Genomic DNA, 20,523 nt, shown 5'->3' with positions numbered 1-20,523 from the left:
AGGTTTCTCAGCCAGTTCACTGGCCGATGCCTACCCATTACGTACGTTCCTTAGGCTTTTCTACCCTTGGGATGCACGCGACGTTGTGCTGGCCCGGACTAGGCCATGTACCATTTCCACTTGTCCGAATATATATATGAAAATATCCCGATTTATTACTTAAGTATAATGTTTACAATTCAAAACAAAAATACTCAAGTAAAACAGTTGGATCCATTTTGAAGAAAACATGTCAAAGGAAAACATAGGATTTGTTTTACAAAATACAGCATAAAACATCCTATCCGGTTTCCTAGCTGTCCAAATCTACCCACTTAGTCTTCCCTGCAAGACAAAAACATTATTGGAGAGGAATGATTAATCAAAGATTACGTTATGAGTTGGGTAACCCTCTAACATGCAATCTCCCCACCCAACTACCCCCAAAAAACAAAAAACAAACACGCAATGCGGAAGCGTTAACAAGCAGGCAAAAAATCATGCAAACAAGACTAGAAATGACCAAGACACTTGACACTTCTAGACACATAGCCACCTTAGATAATCAGAACAAAACACCTGAATCTCAATGGGTAAGAGTACTAGCGATGTATCAAGACAACTTGTACAACACTAGACTTTTGATAATATCATTATTTTACCCATTTTAGCTATAGTTTTAGTATGCATTTAGGAAGAGTTTAGTATGATATCAAGGCTTTAATGTCTATTATCAAGTATTTTAGGTTTCAAGAAGGTTTTACAGGTTTTATAGCAAAAATGACCAAAAGACAAGGAAAATACGTTTAAGGACAGATTCAGAGCTTTATAGTAAGGGAAACTTTTGAAGAACGTCTACAACTCACATTTCGACGTAATTGGTGTCTATGCAAAGCTGAGAGAGTCATATTTCACTTCGAAGTAGAATCAAGTCAATCCGTTCACTCACCAGGAAGTTATGCCCGATTTACCGAGACATGTTATAAACCGACGTAAGGAGAACCATTCAGCTAATGGGCTTTTATTGAAGGTCTGACCAGCGACCACCACGGCGGCCCAGTCCAAGTATTCACCACGTTCTAGAACATTCCTACACCGCCTCTTGCCATGCACTTAACAAGAGAAGACGTTTCTACCCTTACAAAACCCTAAACCTAGACAAAACCCTATAAATAATCTTCTAAGCCCAAGGGTTTGAAGTGTGACAAAAAAGTACCAGAGTGTGCATTCATTGGAGGAGCCAAGAGACACGACCAGAGGAGCAGCCGACGTCCAGACCCTTCTCTCTCGTCCCTCTCTTTGAAGCTTTGAGATCAACCAACTCTTTCTATTCTATTTGCTTTGTTCTTTGTTTCTAAAGGAAGAAGATCCTTACAACTTTGTTTGACAATCATTGAAGTAATATTTAAATCCCTTTTCTCTATTTATTCTTTTATGTTTATGAATTATTTAAATCTTGCTTTGATGATTCCCTTAAACATGTAGAGTAGTTTTCTAGTTGGGTTTAAAGGGATAATCAAAGGGGGAGATGATCTTAGTTTATGTGGTAATTTTTAGGGTTTGTTAGATTAATGCTTTAAGTTAATTCTAAGTCTTTGCTTAATGCTTTAAGTTAGCCTCAATGGTGCAGTAAGTGTGTGTGCTTTGCCAAAAGCTTGCATGTGTGCTTGACCTTTCTTAGATGTGTGAGGAGTCATAGGAAGCACATACCCCTTACCTATGGAATCTCATGGATTAGAATCGAACATGTTTGAAATGCTTTGATCTATGCGTCGTTGCCTGCGACAGTTGAGTAACGGAGTATAGTGATCTTAGACGGTTAGCTTGTGAACTATAAGTTAACGGTTCATTCGTGTTTCGTAGTCCGAGTTTTAGATAAACAAATTAATCCTAAACTTTCCTAGATAGATAGATCATCAAACCCCTGCGATTCCCCTTGATGCCCAACGCTTGTTTTATTTATTTTACTTGCATTTTTACTTACGTTTATTGCTTACTACGACTGTGACAACCAAAACCCCATTTTTATTGAGTCCTAGCCTTACATCTCTTCCGACGGATTCTCTAACGAACAACTCTCTCTCTGTGGGATCGATCCTTAAATACTACAACCGATTAGCTGTGCACTTGCAGCAGTTGTGTGGTCTTTTAAGGTAAAAGATTTGAAGTGATAAAAACCACGCACATCAAGCTTTTTGGCGCTGTTGCCGGGGAGAGATTGTTGTTTACAAGAGTCTAGGAACTAGAGTAACGTCTAGGACACCTTACTTTTAATTTTTCTTTTTGTTTTTCATTGTTTCATGAGACCTTGAGTATGAACCTCGACGCTCTCCTAGGAGATTTTGAGAATTTTACTATTGCTGAGCTCATGTCACATTATCGAGCCACGGACGGAGACCCATCCGGTCCGCAAGCTCACTCGCTGCACGGTTCACACATTGGCCACTCTCGACCATCCGTTGTACCATTACTTAGGCGACCTTGTCGCAGTTCTTTCACTCGACCACCTCAAGGCCGAGCACCTATGGGACCAGCTTACTGCCCACTAACCACTCTTACACGCCGTACCACACGAACATGCCATGCTTTGAAACGGCCAATCACTTCAAGGAGCTCTTACAATGAAGACAAGCTCATGAAGATGATGGATGAACTTATATCAAGTCAAGAGGAGGCTGATAAAGTTCTTAATGCAAAATTGGATAAGATGAGCATTGAGTTTGGAGCTAAACTCGAGATTATCACCAAGAACGTTACACGCTTGGAGGAACAAATCAATGCTGTCATCAATCAAGTTTTAAATCACATGGAGTATATTGATGATGATAGGACGAAGATTATCAATATGGGTTATACCATTGACACCATCGAGAGCCGCTTAGAATGGAAGGTTGAAGCCTTACAAACCTTATTCAACAACCTAGATGAACGCAACAACTGGAGTTACGATCAAGTCTTTCAACCTACTGATGTTGAAGAAGAATATGGAGCCTCACTTGAGTATCCAACCGATCCTAACAAGTCCAAGGAGTGGACTAGAGGCGAATATTATCAAATCGATGGAGGAGATGCTTATTTTTGAAGAAAATGCTAAGGAGAACCAATATGAAGATTTGCCAAGAGAGAATGATGAGTCCTATGATCCATCATCTACTAAAGAAGATGGAGAAGAAGAGCTCAAAGAATTCTACTGTTGCATGACATATCAGATCCCTAGTGAAGAAGTTCCCAAAAACTACAATTTTTGACGATTTCAACACCAAGAGGAAGCTTTCTACCGAGGTAACCCTAGAACTCGACCATCTCCAGCACCATTTGAAGTTTATGAAGACTGGGAACCTGTCCCAAGTCACCGTCCAAGTCGTTTTCAAAGACCCTATCCAAGGAGAGTCAAAACCAATTTAAACCGCTCATACCGAGATCCTTTCCGACTTCCACACCAAGTCTACCAAGACAACTATCACGAGTCTACACAGCAAAAAGCTGAAGAAGAAATGATGCTGAACTTTATAAGTCGGATGACAGACTCTCTAGATGAGACTATGAAGATGCTACATGGAAATCTTGACAAAATCCAATCTGATCTTTCGGGAAGAATGGATGATATTGCTGTTGAAGTTAAAAGAATAGAGGAGGAAAGTTATAAAACTGCTGAAGCCATTGAGAGGAAGCTCCATTGTCTTGAAGAAGAACAGAATCAACATTCAAAGGAGATAAGAGAAAATGCTAAGGAGATTAGCGATTGCAACATGAAGATTAACACTTTGGAGAGCCATTGCTATAACAATTCCAAAGCCATTCTTAACACGACCCTCGACCTATGCAACCATATGGAGGAGTATGAAGAAAGAGCTAAGAAAACCGAAATCAAAATGGAAGAAATTGGTAATCGATTTGATACCTTGGGAGACACTCTATCTAAAGAGTTCACTAGACTTCTTGTCCCATTACTCCAGTCTAACATTGGAGCTAAGCGAGTTATCATTGAGTAGAGAATCAAGTCTCTTGAAGAGAATCAAGAGAGCTCATGTTTGTGTGTTGCTGGACACACCTGAAACGACCTAACCCGTTTTTTTTTTAATTAATAAATAATAATAATAAATACACTACAGCTATTGGTCCCATACCCACTAGCCACCTAACCTCAAACACAACCAACATCAGAAATAACAGATACCAATATCCAATAAATAATCCAATAAATGATAACCAATAACCAACATTAATTCCAAATCATAAACTAATGATCCAAACAGCATAAACCAGAGAACCAGCAATCCTAAACAACATTCTAGGACTTAACTCTAGCAAACTAACAAAAGCCAGACAACCAAGCGAACCACTAGAACATCCTCCTCTTCATTGCCTTGATTCCACGATCACACTTTGCTTTTACCTGCACCACAAACACAAATTGCAATGCATGAGTGTTTTATAAACACTCAGTAAGGCAATCCTCCCATCTACTGGGCTATACACACAAACAATAGAGATACTCTAACCATCAAACAACAATCAACAAATAAACCAGGCTCTGCATCGATCGACAAAAAGCTTGCATCGACCGACACCATCAGGGACCAACATCGACCAACACAAGGTATGCATCGATCGACACAAGGTTTACTTGCATCGACCGATGCTTCCACTTGCATCGATCGACGCATGTTCGACATCACGTGGAAACCCTAATCACATCGACCGACGCCTCCACATGGCATCAACCAATCCTCCTAGGTCAATCCGCGCCGTCCTCGCACTAGCATCGACCGACGCACATAGTGCATCGACCGATGCACATGCCAAGCATCGTTTACCCCGAAGCTTCTTGCCGGATCTTTGTTCCTGCAACCACAAGAATCAAACCCAAGCCACAAGAAAGCTTCCTAACGCCTCAAACAACATTCTAACAAGCCTAACAACACAGAAACAAACAGATCAGAGTAATCTCCAGCTTAGATAAGGCATGGCCATGCACTTACCTTTGCCACACAAGATTCTGAACCACCAACAAGCAAAACAACGCTCCTAGGAAGCTCCTAAAACGATCTCAGCTACAGATCTCTATAGGAACAGCCTCAAATCTCCCAAAAACCTCAAGAACTCTCAAGAACCTCTTCTCTCTTCTCTTTTCTCTCAAAAATGGCTAAAGTCGTCTAATGAGACAAAAGAATGACTTAAGGGTGTTTCCCCTTTTCTCTTTGCCCAAAACGCAGCGTTTAACTTAAGTCAAAACGCAGGAAATTGACCTGCATCGACCGATGCTCCTCCAGCATCGATCGAAGCACATCCCAAACCGGGATTCCGGTTTGCGGATGTTATAATTCTCCCCAACCAATTTAGATTCGTCCTCGAATCTTGAACAACACTCAGTCAAGTACCCCCGTGCTACCGTCTCCACGGCCCACACTCCTCCGACCGACATACGAAAAGTCACCTCTAGGCGATAGACTCACGCTCCAGGCATCATTTGCTCTCGACGTTTGGACTCTCCTTTTTACTCACAGGCCTAAACCTTGAGTTTTCTATTGGCTCCTCATCAGACCGAAGCATGCATGCCATAATATTGGCTCCTCATCGGGCCTAAGTCCGCATGCCATAATATATATAAGGGATTCCAACACTCGTCTCTTGGGTTACCACCCTACAACGCGCCCCCGGAGCGTCATCCGAAGTCGATATACCAATCATACTCTCAGGCCACAAAGTCTTAGAATATGACGGTAATAGGAGGACCAAAGTCCCCCAAGTGTCGCGAGCAAACAATTCTGAACACGTCTGAGACCTATCCCTATCCAGGTTTCCTTCCCGTGGCTCGCGTAAGATAACACAATGTCCTACCAACCACATATTCCCTCACTGGAATACCTCATGACCACACAAGGATCATCTCACTGCCCCACGGGCCGCCACAAAAGCCAAACAAATGTCCTAAACAGGATCGCCACCAAGGCTAAACAAATGTCCTAAACAGGACCGCCACGAAGGCCAAACAAATGTCCTAAACAGGACCGCCACCAATGCCACTCGTCCCGAAGGACCTTCACAAATACCATCTGTCCCGAAGGACCGTCACAAAGACCATTTGTCCCGAAGGACCGTCACAAAGACCTTCTGTCCTGAAGGACCGCCTAAACAGGCACTCTGGCTAAACAGTCCGCCACAAAGGCCACACAATTGGCTAAACAGCCCGCCACAAAGGCCACACAATGGCTAAACAGCCCGCCACAAAGGCCACACAATGGCTAAACAGCCCGCCACAAAGGCCACACACGGCTAAACTGCCAGCCACAAAGGGCACACAATGGCTAAACAGCCCGCCACAAAGGCCACACACGACTAAACAGCCCGCCACAAAGGCTTCCCTCCACTAAAAATGGACAAATTCTAATTCACATAAAACTTTCCATTTTTAGACTTTCCACTTCTGGAAACTTTCCACTTATAAAAACTTATATTTCAGGAAACTTTCCTCAAACCACCGCCTCACGGGAATTCTGTACCCCGAGCACCGCAAGCGACCAAGTAAACAAGAGAGTTGGGCTGGAATACTCCATTCCCGCTCCAGCCATGGACTACAACTGGGACCAGGCCAGATAAGTTCAAGTCACGACCTGCTTTTCGAACCACTTCTTGAACCTTGCCTTCATCCTCGCCTCTGGCTCCCAAGTCTGCTCCTCAACACCATCACAGTCCCAAAGGACTGTCATCAAAGGAATCTTCTTCTTCCGAAGTTCCTTGATCCTCCTCTTGAGAACCCTCACTGGTCTTGCCTCCAAAGTCATGTTAGGCTGAAGATCCTCAGGAATCTTTAGCCAAAAACTGATCGTCCTCACGGAGACACTTCCGCAACATAGACACATGGAAAACCTTATGGAATGCTCGCATAACCTTAGGTAACTCCAGTCTATATGCCACTGGTCCAACTCGCTCAAACACTCTGAACAGACCCATATACCTCAGACTCAACTTAGTCTCAGTCAATGACATGTTCGGACCCCGCAACATGGCTATCTTGAGGTACACTCTATCTCTCCTCCTCCTATCGACATAACTTCTCGGCCAATCCTGAGCTTCCTTCATGTTCAGCTTGAGAACCCGAATCTTCTCCGAGGTCTCCTGAACAAAATCTGCCCCGTACATGCTCCTCTCCCCCACCTGAGTCCAGCATAACGATGTACGACACAGCCTCCCATACAAAGCTTTATAAGGTGTCATCCTGATACTCGCCTGGTAACTGTTGTTGTAAGCAAACTCTACCAAGCTCAAATGATCTGCCCAATGGCCATCCCAATCCAACACACACATCCTCAGCAAATCCTCCAACGTCTGCATCGTCCTCTCTGACTGTCCGTCTGTCTGGGGATGATAAGTTGTACTCATATGCACCTTAGTGCCCATCTCTGCCTAAAATGACCTCCAGAACACCGAAGTGAACTTAGAATCCCTATTAGACACAATACTCGCTGTCACCCCATGCAACCTGACTATCTCCTTCACATACTTCTTAGCCAAGACCGCTGCTCCATCAGTCTTCTTAATGGCCAGAAAATGTGCCGACTTAGTCAACCGGTCCACAATGACCCAAATAGCATCAAACGTCCTGGACACTGGCAAACCCACCACGAAGTCCATAGTAATCATATCCCACTTCCACTCTGGAATGGGAAGACTCTTCAGCAAACCAGCTGGTACATGATGCTCAACCTTCACTAGCTGACACACATCGCACCTCGCAACCCAACTACCCATGTCCTTCTTCATCCCGACCTAGTGATAGTATCTCTTGAGATCTCGGTACATCTTAGTCGCTCCTGAATGAATGGAGAACATGCTAGCATGAGCCTCTCTCAGAATATCCTGCCTATACTCCTCATCCTTGGGCACACAGATCCGCCCATGCACCAAAATAATACCATTAGCCGAAACCTGATACTCTGAATCAACATCCTCTGAGGCATTCACCAGCCCCAAATCCTTCTCCTGAGCCAACCGCACTCTGCTCAACAGATCTGCTCTATCAGCTGCAACCAAACCCAACGGCTCCTGAGAAACCGCACACAAGCTCAACTCACTGATCTCTCCTACCAGAGAATCCATATCCTGCGCCTGAGCCGAAGCCGCCCGCTTCCGGCTCAAAGCATCTGCAACCAAGTTAGCCTTACCAGGATGATAAGCTATCTCCAGATCATAATCCGCCACTAGCTCCATCCACCGCCTCTGCCTCAAGTTCAGCTCGGGCTGAGTGAATATGTTCTTCATGCTCTTATGATCTGTAAACACTTGTACCTTTGCACCATAAAGATAAGATATCCAAATCTTCAGGGAAAAAACTACAACACCCATCTCCAAGTCATGAGTAGGATAGTTGTCCTGATGCTTCCGCAACTGCCGTGAAGCATAGGCAATCACCTTCCCATGTTGCATCAACACTCACCCTAGACCAACTCTGGATGCATTTGTATAAACCACGTAGGGTTCTCCCTGCTCAGGCAAAGCCAACACTGGAGCGGTCGTCAACATCTTCTTCACTCTTGCAAAGCCCTCCTCACACTCCTGTGACCAGACAAAAGGAACATCCTTCCCCGTCAACTTAGTCATAGGACGTGCTCTGCTCGCAAACCCCTGCACAAATCTCCTGTAATACCCTGCCAACCTGAGAAAACTCCTAATATTCGTGGCATTCGCGGTCTAGGCCAATCCCTGATAGCCTGAATCTTCTCCGGATCTACAGAAACCCCATCTGCAGACACAATATGATCTAAGCCTATCTCACGTTGCGAGAAACTACACTTGCTCAGCTTAGCAAACAAGTTATGCATGCTCTTCAGGACTCTTAGAATAAACCAGGATGTCGTCGATGAAAATGATGACAGACACGTCCAGAAACTTCTGAAACACGCTGTTCATCAATCTCATCAACGCAGTTGGTGCGTTAGTCAACCCAAACGGCATCACCACAAACTCATAATGTCCATACCTCATCTTGAAAGCAGTCTTCCTCACATCTTCCTCATCTATCGGGATATGATGATAATCCGACACCAGATCTATCTTGGAGAACCAAGTAGCACCTCTCAACTGATCCAACAACTCATCGATCGTCGGAAGAGGGTACTTGTTCTTCACAGTGACCCGGTTCAAACCCCTGTAATCAGTACACAAGCAGAAACTCCCATCCTTCTTCTTAACGAATAACACCGGCGCTCCCCACGGTGATACACTAGGACGGATGAATCCCTTGCTCAACAAATCCTTTAGCTGTTTCTTCAGCTCTGCCATCTCTGCTGGAGTCATCCTGTAAGGAGCCTTGTATAACGGTGTCGTCCCTGGTTCTAGTTCAATCGTAAAAGGATCAGACCGAGAAGGTGGTAATCCCTGCAATGACTGGAACACGTCCTCAAACTCCTATACAACCTGAATACCGCTAACCGTAGACTTCCCCACTAACTCTAGCATAGATATAGTAACCAAATAAGCCTCACGGCCCTTCTCGATCATCTTCCCAGCCTGAATGGCCGAGATCACGAGACTCCCCGAAGTCGGTCTAATCCCCTGATAAACCAACTTCCCACCTGAGCGCTCAAACTCCACTCTATCCCGATGACAATCCAGATGAACCAGATGCCGATGCAACCAGTCCATCCCCATGATAACGTCATACAGCTGCACTGGGCTGATAAGCAAATCCGCATGCCAAGACTCTCCCGTGATCTGAATATTGATACCCCTCGCTCTACCAATGACCCTCAGAAACTTGACTCCAGCAACTCTGACAACTCATGTACGCTCTCCGGGATCGCTCCAGCACTGGTTCCACCAGTCTCTGAAGTCGTGTAAACCCGTGGCGCCTGCTCAATCCGTGCCACCTGCTGCCCTCCCGGCTGCGCATGCTACAACGCTGTCACTTCTACCGGCTGCAACTTGGGACAATAGGGCCTGATGTGTCCCGACTCCCTGCAATGATAGCACACACGATCTGCTGACGTCGGAGCACTCCTCTTGGAACAGCTAGCAACCTTGAGATCCTTGCAACTCGGACCACCCGGCCTCTACGTAGCCTCCCATCTCCTCTTGGTTCCCTGCGCAGGCTTGCCGCCCTTGCTAGAACCTCCCTGGTGCTGAGCCTTGCTAGGATGGACTGTTGGGCTAGCCGCCAGTGACTGTGCCCGGATATCCTCCTCAATCCCTGTTGCAGTCTCAACCAGCTCTGCACGCGTAGCGTAACTCCGCCCTCTACAGTTAACCCTCAAGTCATCACGTAGGGCCCTCAAAAACCTCCTGATCTGAGCCTCCTTAGACTCCATATCCCGACCCCCATACCTTAGAAGTCGACAGAACTTCAATTCAAGCTCCCGCACTAATCGAGTTCCCTGAGCTAGCTGAAGGAACTGCACCTCCAACCTATCCACTGCCTCTCTAGGGAAATACTTGCGGTTGAACTCCAAGACGAAGTCAGCCCACGACATCTCCCTCTGCACTCTCCTAGCTGCAACAGAACTCCACCACAACTGAGCATCACCAGTCAAATGGTGGACCCCAATGTCCACCCAAAACTCCTCAGGACATCTCAGAGTATGGAAGTTATGTTCCACAATCGTCCACCACACCTCCGCAGCGGTAGGATCTGTACCTCCCGAAAACCGCTCGGTACGAATACAACCCATCTCTGTCAGCATGCTGATATAACGAGACTGGACCCCCACATCCGCAGCCACTGGCTGCCGCTCCTCTGCCACCACTGGTGGCACTACCTGAGCCTGAGTCGGTGCCACTGGCGGCAACCGCTCTATCAGTTGTGCTAGCAACCCCGTAAGGTCGACACCCGGGACTCCACCCACTGGGATACCCGCACATGGGGCCCTAACATCACCGGCTACTGGACCATCAACACCACCCCCTCCGGCCACACTCACGGAATCCCCCTGGACACCCTTCGACTCGCCAACACCCTCTGCTGTCACACTCTGATCCTCGGTCTCACTAACCACTGGGGCTCTGCCCCTACCACGACCACGTCCGCGTCCACGACCAGGACAACGACCAGCAACCGCATCCTCTCTAACCATCTGCACTACCATGAACAGAAGGCTAAGCACACAATTAACATAACACAAAATCATAAACTCACTGTGGAATCACACTGTAGGCTCGAAGAGGATGTTCTAGGACTCCATGCCACACAAAATTGACTAACTCACATAATCAATCAAAGCATGAAATCCCTACATCAACAACAAAAACCTAGTGAACCCAAACCTAGAACCGTAAGGGCTCTGGTACCAAACTGAAACGACCTGACCTGTTTTTTTTAATTAATAAATAATAAATAATAATAATAAATACATTACATCTAGTGGTCCTATACCCACTAGTCACCTAACCTCAAACACAACCAACAGCGGAAATAACAGATACCAATATCCAATAAATAATCCAATAAATGATAACCAATAACCAACATTAATTCCAAATCATAAACTAATGATCCAAACAGCATAAACCAGAGAACTAGCAATCCTAAACAACATTCTAGGACTCAACTCTAGCAAACTATCAGAAGCCAGACAACCAAGCAAACCACTAGAACATCCTCCTCTTCATTGCCTTGATTCCACGATCACACTTTGCCTTTACCTGCACCACATACACAAATTGCAATGCATGAGTATTTTATAAACACTCAGTAAGGCAATCCTCCCATCTACTGGGCTATACACACAAGCAATAGAGATATTCTAACCATCAAACAACAATCAACAAACAAACCAGGCTCTGGATCGATCGACACAAAGCTTGCATCGACCGACACCATCAGGGACGATCATCGACCGACACAAGGTATTCATCGATCGACACAAGGTTTACTTGCATCGACCGATGCTTCCACTTGCATCAATCGACGCATGCTCGACATCACGTGGAAACCCTAATCGCATCGACCGACGCCTCCACATGGCATCGACCAATGCACCTAGGTCAATCTGCGCCATCCTCGCACTAGCATCGACCGACGCACATAGTGCATCGACCGATGCACATGCCGAGCATCATTTTCCCCGAAGCTTCTCGCCGGATCTTCGTTCCTGCATCCACAAGAAGCGATCCCAAACCACAAGAAAGCTTCCTAGCGCCTCAAACAACATTCTAACAAGCCTATTAACACAGAAACAAACAGATCAGGGTAATCTCCAGCTTAGATAAGCCATGGTCATGCACTTACCTTTGCCACACAAGAATCTGAACCACCAACAAGCAAAACAACGCTTCTAGGAAGCTCCTACAACGATCCCAACTACAGATCTCTACAGGAACAACCTCAAATCTCCCAAAAACCTCAAGAACTCTCAAGAACCACTTCTCTCTTCTCTTTTCTCTCAAAAACGGCTAAAGTCGTCTAATGAGACAAAAGAACGAGTTAAGGGTTTTTCCCCTTTTCTCTTTGCCCAAAACGCAGCGTTTAACTTAAGTCAAAACGCAGGAAATTGACCTGCATCGACCGATGCTCCTCCAACATCGATCGATGCACATCCTAAACCGGGATTCCGGTTCCCGGATGTTACAACACCCAAGAAGAAACCCCAATCGGTGGAGAAGAAGAAAGAAGAAAAAAGGAAATCCTTGATGAAAAAGGAAAACATTCATGTTTACTTTTTGGAAAGGGAAACCTTGGCCTTATAAAAACGAGAGACAACCGTACTCCTCCTCCACAACATCTCGACGTGAAGGAAGCTCCACTAGAATCTGTAGAACCAAAAAAAATTATTTTTTGAGATATAAGCTACAAGTTTCAATGGAGACCAAGAGTTCTATACCCGATTTGCAAGAGATCTCTCGAGGAGAAGAAGTTTTGATCCTTACCGAGGATTGTTTTGCTATATCCACTCTCCATGCTCCACCACCACGAGACCTAGAAGGTCTATGAAAGGTAGAAGCGGAGCTGCCAACCGCAAACATTATTGCCAAAACAAGAGAAGAAGATGAACTTAAGGAACCACCAGATGCCTACATTGGAGAAAGATCCAAGAGAGCTTGTCTAAGGACAACTGACTCTTCTCACCCTGCTTGAGAAAGCAAGCTAACGTCGAGCCAACGACGTCAAAACAAGCGCGCTTCTTGGGAGGCAACCCATGTCTAGTAAGTTTTTATTTTTTGGATTTATTTTCTTTTACTTTTAATATTTCTGCATTTTAGTTTCAGGTTTATAAAAAAAAACACAAAAAAAAATAGAAAACAGAAAAGCAGAGAAGAAGGTCCATGGGTTGTCTACACAACTATGTCTAGTGGCAAGTACCACCTACTGACCGGCCATGTTCAATCTGACCAAAGCAAGCCGAAGGCGACGGATCAATCACAATCCTCATGTGATTGATGCCGAGAGTCCCCACTAGTTGTACCAACCATAGTCGATGCCATGTCCCATGTCCTGTGTATCGTGTACCATGTCCAACGTTAGCTGCTAATGTTTGTGACCGTACCATTTGCTTCTGTCTGCGACCGTTCATCTGTGTACCACGAGACTCATCCGAACCACCACCATCCTTACCACCAACCATCACCATTCTTTTATTTAGGTATGTTTTTGTTATTTTTATTTCTCATTATTATTGATGGTTTTAGGTTTTTGTTTCAAGGAGGATGCATTTAGAGAAATATCAAACAGAATTCGATTGAACTTAGTCTAGTTCAAACTCGATGTCAAGCAACCAAAGGAAGTACAAACGGTTATTCACCACATTTTAATTCCACAGGCGAACTCTAGACAATTTTTGGGCAACCATTAAACGTCTAGAGTCGACAAACATCATTCCATCAAGGTGACATTGTTCTTAAACCCTACACTTTTCCTTATGATTTTTAATCCTCAACTCCTTCTTTTTTCCCACCGAGGACGGTGTGATTTAAGTCTGGGGGGGGGGGAAGGATGTCCCATCCTATAATAACGCTACTTTCTATTTTGTTGACTTGAGACCTTTTTCCACTTTTTACATCAATAATTTTGACGTTTTTATCGAGTCACATTTTTTTATTGAGTCAAAACTAGTAAGGGATTATGATCTTATTCTAACGGTTTATTTGATTTGGATTAACACTCTTATGAATCTTGATTATGCTTGACAACAGAACCAGAGTTTGGAAAGACTGTGAGCCAACTCAACAATCGCCAAAGTCCCTATTATATGGATATTCATATGATCTAACGTTGTCTCTAACTTTTATAGGACCTAAACCGGACTTAATTATCAAGCCGAGGGATTTGGCATACATTGGACTAGATCTCTACATTCAAGCCACACAAGACATTGCACTTATTCAAAAGTATGTTCCCCTTTCTCTTCCCTTCAATACTAAAAAAAAAAAAGAAAAAAAAAAAGAGAATAAAAGATAAGATGATTTTGATCAGTTTAGAGGGGTAGGTAAATTACATGTGACCTCATTATTCTACTCTTGAGTCAAATGATCACACAAAGCTTGGAAGCGAGGGGTAGGTAAATTACCGATGACCCCATTATTCGCCTACATCTTTGATTAAAAAAAAAAAAAAAGAAGTGAGAAAAGAGAGAAGAAAAGAATCATATGAAAAAAGTCTTGGCTTGAAGAGAGTCAATAGCCATTGATCGATTTTCCCTTGGTAAGATTTCACTTTTTATTATTGCTTTAATTTATGTAAAGAGATGACAATGGAGATTCTGGAGACTCTAAAGAATTGTGGGAGCGTTGATGACTCTCATGGTGGATTACAAATGTAAGTTCCTAATGTAAAGGCGAAGAAGAGTGCAAAGACAATATCCCCAAAGATAAATGAATTCCCATTATTTTCAAAACCTCTTTTCCATGATTTATTCTGATTATTTGCTTGAGGACAAGCAAAGTCTAAGTCTGGGGAAGTTGATAACATCATTATTTTACCCATTTTAGCTATAGTTTTAGTATGCATTTAGGAAGTTTTTAGTATGATTTCAAGGCTTTAATGTCTATTATCAAGTATTTTAGGTTTCAAGAAGGTTTTACAGGTTTTATAGCAAAAAAGACCAAAAGACAAGGAAAATACGTTTCAGGACAGATTCAGAGCTTTATAGTACGGGAAACTTTTGAAGAACTTCTACAACTCACATTTCGACGTACTTGGTTTTTATGGAAATCTGAGAGAGTCATCTTTCACCTCGAAGTGGAATCAAGTCAAGCTGTTCACTCATCAGGAAGTTATGCCCGATTTACCGAGACGTGTTATAAACCGACGTAAGGAGAACCATTCAGCCAATAGGCTTTTTTATTGAAGGCCTGACCAGCGACCACCACGGCGGCCCAGTCCAAGTCTTCACCACGTTCTAGAACATTCCTACGCCGCCCCTTGGCATGCACTTTGTTTGACAATCATTGAAGTAATATCTAAATCCCTTTTCTCTATTTATTCTTTTATGTTTATGAATTATTTAAACCTTGCTTTGATGATTCTCTTAAACATGTTAGAGTAGTTTTCTAGTTGGGTTTAAAGGGAAAATCAAAGGGGGGAGAGATGATCTTAGTTTAGGTGGCAATTTTTAGGGTTTGTTAGATTTATATTCTAGTTTATTCTATACTTTAATTCTAAGTCTTTGCTTAATGCTTTAAGTTAGCCTCATGAACTAACTATGATCTTAAGTGTGTGTGCTTTGCCAAAAGCTTGCATGTGTGCTTGACCTTGCTTAGATGTGTGAGGAGTCATAGGAAGCACATACCCCTTACCTATGGAATCTCATGGATTAAGAATCGAACCTGTTTAAAATGCTTTGATCTATGCGTCGTTGCCTGCGACAGTTGAGTAACGGAGTATAGTGATCTTAGACGATTAGCTTGTGAACTATAAGTTAACGGTTCATTCGTGTTTCGTAGTCCGAGTTTTAGATAAACAAATTAATCCTAAACTTTCCTAGATAGATAGATCATCAAACCCCTGCGATATCCCTTGATGCCCAACGCTTGTTTTATTTATTTGACTTGCATTTTTATTTACGTTTATTGCTTAATACGACCTTGACAACCAAAATCCCATTTTTTTTGAGTCCTTGCCTTACATCTCTTCCGACGGATTCTCTAACCAACAACTCTCTCTGTGTGGGATCGATCCTTAAATACTACAAACGATTAGCTGTGCACTTGCAGCAGTTGTGTGGTCTTTTAAGGTAAAAGATTTGAAGTGATAAAAACCACGCACATCAACTTTACACACATACACAACCTAGGGCCCAGTGATATTCTGTCCCATCCCCTCACACCCACTCCACGTTGAAACCACAAAGGTTACCAACCGGTTCACCACTTAGTTGCATCGTCATGCATTAGATCAAGCTAGTAGCTAGCTAGACACCGGTTGTCCTTGCCACAAGATCGCAAATGTTCACTTGCCGGACCATCTCATTCTCTTTGGGGATAGAAATCAATTACTAGTCCAACATGACTTATGTGAACTAGCTAGACAAGTACTATTCTAAGTCTACCGACACAAAGAATTAAGTACTTAAACTCCACAAAATTATTTCAAGCAAGAAATCAAGCAATGCATGCAAGAAAATCAAGCAAGAAATTTCACCAAAAATCTTTAAGAAGCAACTTAAGGTTATTCTACATGCATGCAATCGATTATATATACAAGAAACTATTGTGCATAAATTCTTAAATATTCTTTTTTAACATGCATGTGTTAGTCACAAATTTTTCCATACTTTTTAACATGCATGCGGTCCATTTTAATCCCAAAATTGTGCAAGAAAAATTATTGCATTTTTAACTCTTCAAATCACCTCATTTCAATTCTTTTAAATCGGTATAAATTTTAAAATTATGCATGCATGTTCATCCACTCGGATTTGATCATGCATGCAAGCTCAACCTTTTTTTTTTATTGCAAATCAATTTTTCCATCTCAAGATCTCATCCAGATCTGACCTCACTCTCATATTTTTAAGCATGCATGTTCATTTCAATCCACCTTAAGACCACATTCACTTAAATGAATGAATGCATGATAGTATACTCTTAGATCTTAAGCTTAGTTGATATGCAATCTAATAAGATGAACATGCAACAAACAAAAATATCAAAAAGAGATACATGAGCTACCAAACTCATGCATCCTCCTACACACAAAACCGCAACTCACAGTGATTTAGGCAGAGATCTGATTGAGTCAAGCTTCGCCTCTCCTTCAGCCTCTACCTCCGACGAACTCTCCTTCTCTTCCTCCTCTTGATCAGAAAAGCTCTCAACTTTCTCTCAAATCTCACGGAGAGATTTCTTTTTAGTGTTGAGTCACAAATGAAGCCAAGAGATGGTATTTTTAGGCAAAGCTTCTTCTCCTTCACTCGAGACACTTGTGCAAAACTGAGCAACACTTGGCGTGGAGAGTGGAGGAGCATGCGTCACCACGTGTTGGCTGCGTAGCCAATCACGTGCGCGTGATGCCCACTCTCGCGAGTGCATAACACTCACTCGCCCAAGACTCTTGGCATTTCTTCTGCTTATTTAATTGCCTTGGCCAATCAAATTAAAACTGTGGGAACGGAGAACTTATTCCCCCTCTCTTGTACGCATGGTACCCACGGTTGGCATAGCTCGGCTATTGTCCATACAGTCCATCTCCTGCCCGTATCGTACGCGATGTCCGACCCTGGTACGGTCCTTGGACAATTTTCTCGACAATAACTCCACAGTTCAGTTCTCTTATCGGACTAGTCTCCTTTACTCAATTCTTCCTCTAGTCCTGACGTACTTGGTACGTACCATGAATTACCCGCGACGCTCCCTTGGTACAATGGCTGGTCCATCTGTACAAGGCCATGATAATTTCACCGTTCGTTCTTCGTCATTTCTTGTTTCTATCGCGATGGTTCGTCCTTTTAATGGTTTCTATGAATTTTCGTTTAAGTTCCCCCTTAGACCATTGGTCATCCTCTTCATTGGCTCGGTAGTACACCTCTGATCCTTGGTCATTGGCCATTTCCCGACTTAGAGATTTTTCTACCTAACTTTCCTGGTCGTTCTCTATTATTTTTCCTTCCCCTCCTTTCCAAGTTATTTCCAGTCCTTTTTAGCAAAATTTTTCTTTGGATTCATATCCCTTGATACTGGTCACTACATATCTGGTTTGATAACTATTCGAGATTCTTTAGTTAATTATATGTATCAAGAAGAGTAAGAAAACTTTAAATATGAATGACTAGGCCACCCTTAATCTTCATCCCCCTATTGTGTCTAGTAATGGTTTTGTATCATACTTTCTTGAAAATTCTTAAAAGAAATATTTTGAAGGGAGGACAAAGATATTGTCGCATGAGTCCTCTGTTCAAATTTTTTTGTGTCTTTTTGATGTGGAAACGATGTGCTAGATTTGGAGTCTTTTGCTTGAATTCTAGCTTAATCGGAATAAAAAAAGCAGGAAGTGATTTTTGGATATCTCTGTGTTGAACTGAATCATGAAGTCTGGACAAGTATGCAGAATTCTAGTTAAATCTGTAGACAAGTCTTGGAAAGTCTAGAGAAGTCTTGTAAAGTTTGTAGATAAGTCTAGTGAAGTTTATGAACAAGTCTATTGAAGTCTAGAGAAATCTGGTGAAATATGTAGACAAATTTGCTGAAGTCTAGAGAGTTTGGTGAAGTTTGTAAATAAGTCTGGTGAAGTCTGTAGACAAATCTGTTGAAGTCTGGTGAAATATGTTGTCTATCTGCCTGTGTTCGAGACACTTATTTCCTAATTCTATTTTCATTTTTATTTTTATTTTATTTTATTTTAATAAGGGTAGAAATAGGGAAATGAAGTCCATGCTCATCTACCATTATGTTTGCAGCTTTGATGACATTGTCAATGTTGTGAAATGGTCTCCCATTTCCTACAAAACACATCCAGCTCCATGAGAAATTAGAGACATTGGTTTAAATAGACCTTAAATATGATATAAATATGTTGAATGCCAAAAATTATATATATTTTTTAATTTTCCTAACGAACCGTAGACAAACCTTCAATAATTTAAAATGGACTCACCTTTAGTTGATGAGAAGTTTTCTAGTGAAGGAAGATAAGCTGTCGAAGAAGAAGAGAATGAAGAGAAGGAGAGGTTTCGGGATTCGAGGAACGAATTGAATTGGCAAGACGGTGGTTGTGGAAGGGCGAAGAAGGTAGAATTAAAGTTCCGAGGAAACCTACCATTGAAGAGTGTAGCGCCGACCGTCGATGTCTCGGAAGGGATTTTTTTTTTTGTTACGATTTGGTAAAGTAAAAGAAGAAATAAATAAGAGATGGTTTTGATAAGAGGTTTTTTGAATTCTCTTGCCAAACCATGCAAGAAAAACTCAAACAAGTGTGTTTGGCGAAAATTTCTTAATTTTAAAATATCCGAATGAGATTAATTTAGACCAAATTTTTGATATCTTGCATTACATTCTTTATAAATTTTCAAATTCATTGATGTTGTTCGCTATTATGTGGATGGTTAAAATGCATAGATGGATACTTATTTTTGGATGACCAGAGAAAAAAACATATGAATACCTAATTAATTAAACAACTTGTGGTTTAGTAAAATAGTCATGGTAAACTATCAAACGATTTTAATCTTTCATGTCCATAAAATTAAGTCCACATGGACGCTAAGTTATACACGTCCAGTAAAAACTATTTGTGTTGGTGAAGTAGTCATTGTTAACTTTCAAACAATTTTAACCTCATCATATCCCCTAAAAACCTAAGCATGAAACCGTTAATTATATTATATACTAAACTCTAAACCCTATACCTCTAAGCTCTAAACCCTAAAACTCTAAACCCTAAAACTCTAAACCTTAAACCCTAAACCCTAAACCCTAAACCCTAAATTTTAGATCATAAACAATAATCATAAATTTAATTTCATAGCAATTGTAACAAATGTAGCCAAATCTGAATAATTTTTACTAGAAAACATAAAACTGATGGTCAATAACAAATGAAAAAGATTTGATGGATGATATTATATATATTGAACATGAAACTAAATAATCATAAACATATAAGCATATGGATTTGATTTTGCAGATGATAAATATATCAAAATGCAAAATTAAAAAAAGATATAAATGTGGCTAAGGAATATATATATTGTTATCTACCACTCAAGATTATTCAAACATATATATTAAAGAAAGGGAGTAAGATAAACAAATAAAATAAAAATTATTTGGAGATGGAGAGAGAGTTAGAGAGGGTGAGGAAAAAAGATAAAGGAAAGGAAATAGAGTAAAAAATAAAAATTAAAAGAAGGATGTATTGTTGGGAAGTAATGTGTTTGGAGAGAGTTAAATGGTAAGAAAGTAAAACACTATAAAAAAAAGTGTGTGGTGGTTTAAAATTGTGTTAGAATGTTATTTTTTATAGAAAAGTGTGTTAGAATGCAAATATTCCTTTTGAAAATCACCAAAAAAAAGTGGCTGGTTGGTTCTGGCTGAGTAAAAAACTGTAATCAATAAAGGAAGAAAGAGTAAGGGGTGGTATTGGTTTGAGATTTATGAAGATTTTTGAAGATTCAACAA

The sequence above is a fragment of the Camelina sativa genome, chromosome 3 (genome assembly GCF_030686135.1).
Source record: "Camelina sativa cultivar CO46 ecotype springtype chromosome 3, ASM3068613v1".
Classification (NCBI taxonomy): Eukaryota; Viridiplantae; Streptophyta; class Magnoliopsida; order Brassicales; family Brassicaceae; genus Camelina; species Camelina sativa.
This window is presented reverse-complemented; position numbering follows the sequence as displayed.